Source organism: Arachis ipaensis, chromosome B2 (assembly GCF_059453495.1).
Source record: "Arachis ipaensis isolate K30076 ecotype BB chromosome B2, ASM5945349v1, whole genome shotgun sequence".
In the NCBI taxonomy this organism is placed as follows: Eukaryota; Viridiplantae; Streptophyta; class Magnoliopsida; order Fabales; family Fabaceae; genus Arachis; species Arachis ipaensis.
In genome coordinates, this window is record NC_142437.1 from 85,499,148 (window position 1) to 85,504,188 (window position 5,041).

The window sequence follows — 5,041 nt, forward strand, 5'->3', positions numbered from 1 at the left end:
ATACTTTCATGATTATTTGATACAAGGATTATTTCTTCCATTTTAATTTATTTTTCCATTCCAATAATCATGTCTTCTTTTAATTCCCTTTCATGTGTCATGGGTTTATTATTTACAATTAGTGAGTAGTTCCCTCACTTGATGGGGAGTTGATTGAAAGGAACTCTTGAGTTAGAAGGATTGAAAGAAAATTTGTAATTGGGTTAACTATTGGATTGTTATCTAATCACTAACACCAATCCCTTTGAACTAAGTGGGTTGCAACTCGTGAACAGATCTAGCATTCCAACTTATTTGACTTTCCTTTACCTAGTAAAGGATAACTAAACAGAATAACCATTAATTATAAATTAATCTTGAAATCACCCCATCAATGATAGAGATTCCAACTAATCAACTCTCAGTCAAGGCTTTTATTCATATTATTTGAATTTTCTCAATTTAATTTCCCACCTACTTAACTCAACTTCTTGGAACATCTGATTAATAAAATAGCACACTTTTCTGCATCTCGTTGGGAGACGACCTGGGACTTAAACTCCCAGTAATTTTTAATTTAAACTCTCTGTGACATATTTCTAAATTGATAGGCAGATTTTCGGTAAGTTAAGAACTATACTTGCAACGTAACTATTTTAATAATTTTTAATTCACCAACTTCTGCGCCTCATCATTCCTCCTATGGCAAGCTGTGTGTTGGTGGATCACCGTTGTCAATGGCTACCATCCGTCTTCTCAGTGAAAATGGTCCAGGTGCGCTGTCACCGCACGACTAATCATCTGTAGGTTCTCGATCATACTGGAATAGGATTTACTATCCTTTTGCGTCTGTCACTACGCCCAGCACTCGCGAGTTTGAATCTCGTCACAGTCATCCAATCCCTGAATCCTACTCGGAATACCACAGACAAGGTTTAGACTTTCCGGATTCTCACGAATGCTGCCAATGGGTTCTAGCTTATACCACGAGGACTCTGATTAAGGAATCCAAGAGATACTCATTCAATCTAATGTAGAACGGAGGTGATTGTCAGGCACGCGTTCATAGGTTGAGAATGGGGATGAGGGTCACGGATCATCACATTCATCATATTAAAATGCGAATGAATATCTTAGATAGAAACAAGCATGTTTGAATAGAAAACAGAAGTACTTGCATTAATTCATCGAGACACAGCAGAGCTCCTCACCCCTAACAATGGAGTTTAGAGACTCATGCCGTCGAAGAGTACAAAGTTCAGATCTAAAAATGTCATGAGGTACTGATGCCAGGGCATTTTGGCCAGTTTCACTGACCTTTTCTTTACTGTTTTTAGGGTAGTTTCATGCATTTCCTTAAGAAATAAGCTAGTTTTGGGTAGATATTCACTTACATCTTGATTTAAGCATAAATTGTGCACTTCACATGATTTCATGAGGATTTTTGCATGAATTTAAGGACAAATTGGATGCTGCATTTCCCATGACTTGGACTAGAACTTTGATGCACTTTATTGCTTGATTTCAGGACAAAGAAAGCAAAGAAGAACCACATTAGTGGCTACATTAGTTACACTAACGTTAACACTAACGTGGAATGGGAGTAACTTGCAAAGTTAATGAGAAAAGTAATTGTCAATAACACTCTCGAAGCCATCATTGCCCACGTTAAGAGTCACGTTAACTAAGTTAACGTGAACTCTAATAGTTAACGTGACTCTAACGTGGAAGAAAGGAAATGGAGCCAACGTTAGTGACACTTAACATTATCACTAACGTTAGACCAAGCTCATAAGTGGCCACGTTAGTTGCCACGTTAACTTAGTTAACGTGGCCTCTAACGTTAAGAAGAAAGGGGGGAAGCCAACGTTAGTGACATTCAACATTATCACTAACGTTGGCCAAGTCACATTAAGCCACGTTAACTTCCACGTTAACCTAGTTAACGTGGAAGCTAACGTGAGGAAACAAAGTGGTCGACAACGTTAGTGACACCAAACATTGTCACTAACGTTGGAAGGAACCCACACAAGCCCCAATAAGCCACGTTAACTCCCACGTTAACCTAGTTAACGTGGAAGCTAACGTGAATAAGGGAGGTGATCGCCAATGTTAGTAACACCCAACATTGTCACTAACGTTGGAATTAGCCCACATAAGCCACTATGAGCCACGTTAACTCCCATGTTAACTTAGTTAACGTGGAAGCTAACGTGGATAAGGGAATGATGAGCCAACGTTAGTGACACTCAACTTTGTCACTAACGTTGGAGATGGCTAGCATGGCCACGTTAGAAGCCACGTTAACCTAGTTAACGTGGACTCTAACGTGAGAAATAGGGGCACATTGGAACGTTAGTGACAATGGTAAGTGTCACTAACGTTCTCGAAGGTTGGCAAGCCTACGTTAAAAGAGCCACGTTAACTAAGTTAACATGGACTCTAACGTAGGGAAGGGGGAGACTTCTCAACGTTACTGAGAAAGGTAAGTCCCAGTAACGTGTACGAAGGGCATAGAGGCAACGTTAGTTAACGTTGAGGTTAACGTGGCTTTTACTTGGGTGAGGAACGTTAGTGAAAAAGGTGATTATCACTAACGTTCTCGAACCCATATTTTCACTGAACATTAACACCACTAACGTCCTGAGCTAAGGTCTCTGCCCATTTCAAACTTTCTCTCTGCAAGTAAAGCCAAGCCCAATGAAGAAGAGAATTACTTCAAACTCCAGATCCAAAGGCCCATACCCAAGACTTGAAGAGCCAACTAGAAGAACAGAAGAGTAGTATATATAGGAGTAGCTTTGAATTAAAATGGGAGTTGGAAAATATAGGGAGCCTCTGGGCATAAAATTACTCTCTGTATTTACTTTCTCTGCACTTCTAGTTTCATCATGTATTCTCCATCTTTGTTTTCATTTTCAAAGCTATGAACAACTAAACCCCTTTCATTGGGTTAGGGAGCTCTGTTGTAATTTGATGGATCAATACTAGTTTTCATTATTCTTCTTCTATCTTTTCTCTTGATTTTACTTGAAAGCTTTCGATCTTCATCCAATTGGGTAGTTATCTTGGAAAAGAAGCTATTCATACTTGGATCTCTTCTGAACCTTGAAAGAGGAATGAAGAGATCATGCTAGAAATGCTTTCTCATGCTGGACCAAATTGGGTTTGGATGGATATGTGACTATAATCCTCTCAACACTTGATTTGGGAAATCCATGTGGTATAATCAGTGACCATACTTCATCTCTTCTCATGAGCAATTGACCAAGGAATTGGTTATTGATCAAGATTTGAGAGATTGGATTACAAGAAATTGTAATTCGATCACTTAAGATTGCCAAGGAGATCAATGAGTCCATTGATTGAGGAAGAGATGAAAATGAAATTGATCCGGAGAATGCAACATCTCCTGAGCCCAATGAACTCCCCATTTCTGATCTTACCCATTCTCTTTAATTTCTGCCATTTACATTTATGAGCAATACCCCATTCCCATTTACAATTCAACAATTTACTTTCAGTAATTTATTTTCAGTTCTTTAATTCTAGCATTTTCTTTTTCTGTCATTTACCTTCCCGCCATTTTATTTTCTGCAATTCTCAACTCAAATTCTGGATTCGCTCAACTAGAACATTCCTCTAATTAAAGTTGCTTGATCAATCAATCCCTGTGGGATTTGACCTCACTCTATTGTGAGTTTTTACTTGATGATAAATTCGGTACACTTGCTGAAGGGAAATTTGTTACGAGACAAGTTTTCCGTGCATCAAGTTTATGGCGCCGTTACCGGGGATTGATTGTGCATCAACAATGATTAAATTGGAAGATAACTTGATTGAGCATTTTATTTTTGTTGATTTAATTTTCTGTTTGAGTCATTTACTTTCTATTTTAGTTAATTTCTTCCCTTCCCCCTACTTTTTCTTTGTTATTTACCATTCATTTCACTAACCCACTAACTGTTTGATATATTGCATCACTCACACTAACAGTAATTCTGACAGATATACTTTCTGCATCTATTTTCCTTGCTTGTGCCTTGTTGGTTGTATGTCAGGAAGAAGAAGCGGGGCTTCAACTTCCTTTGATTCTGAACCTGAGAGGACCTTCCTTAGATTAAGGAGGGAAGCAAGAGGAAAAAGAGTGGTTGGTGTTGAGGAAGAGGAGGAATACTTTGAACCAAACATGGAAGAAAACATGGAAAACCATCATGAAGAAGAGACTCACAACCATGGCGGAGGAGGACGAGCAAATCATGCTGGGGAGGATAGAAGAGTTTTAGGCTCTTACATCAATCCAAACCCAGGAAACTGTAGAAGTAGCATTCAAAAGCCAACCATCCATGCCAACAATTTTGAACTAAAACCACAGCTCATCACCCTTGTGCAGAACAACTGTTCGTTCGGAGGAAATGTCCAAGAAGACCCCAATCAACATCTAACCACCTTCCTGAGAATATGTGACACAGTGAAGTCTAATGGTGTTCATCCTGACGCCTATAGACTGCTATTATTTCCATTCTCACTCAAGGATAAGGCAGCCAAGTGGCTGGAGTCTTTCCCGAAGGAGAGCTTGACAACTTGGGAAAATGTGGTGAACAAGTTCTTAGCAAGATTCTACCCTCCTCAACGAATCAATAGGCTGAGAGCTGAGGTCCAAACTTTCAGGCAACAAGATGGTGAGACTTTTTATGAAGCATGGGAGAGGTTTAAGGACCTGACAAGGAGGTGTCCACCTGACATGTTCAACGAATGGGTGCAGCTGCACATTTTCTATGAAGGCTTGTCATATGAATCAAAGAAGGCAGTAGACCATTCATCCAGAGGATCTTTGAACAAAAAAAAGACTATTGAGGAAGCCATAGATGTCATTGAAACAGTAGCAGAGAATGACTATTTCTATGCTTCTGAAAGAGGCAACACAAGAGGAGTAATGGAGCTAAACAATGTAGATGCTCTGCTGGCCCAAAACAAGCTCATTACCCAGCAGCTGGCTGACCTCACCAAGAAGATGGAGATGAACCAAGTAGCAGCAATCTCCACTTCATCAACAACCCAA

The 5,041-nt window shown here is 39.5% G+C and overlaps 1 non-coding gene across 1 annotated transcript; it reads right to left on the reverse strand.

Moving 5' to 3' along the window:
- Nucleotides 1–4,621: 4,621 nt before the first annotated feature.
- LOC148574677 (small nucleolar RNA R71) lies at nucleotides 4,622–4,725 on the reverse strand. Its single transcript, XR_015905553.1, has one exon. It is a non-coding gene; the product is annotated as a small nucleolar RNA R71 (small nucleolar RNA).
- Nucleotides 4,726–5,041: the final 316 nt, after the last annotated feature.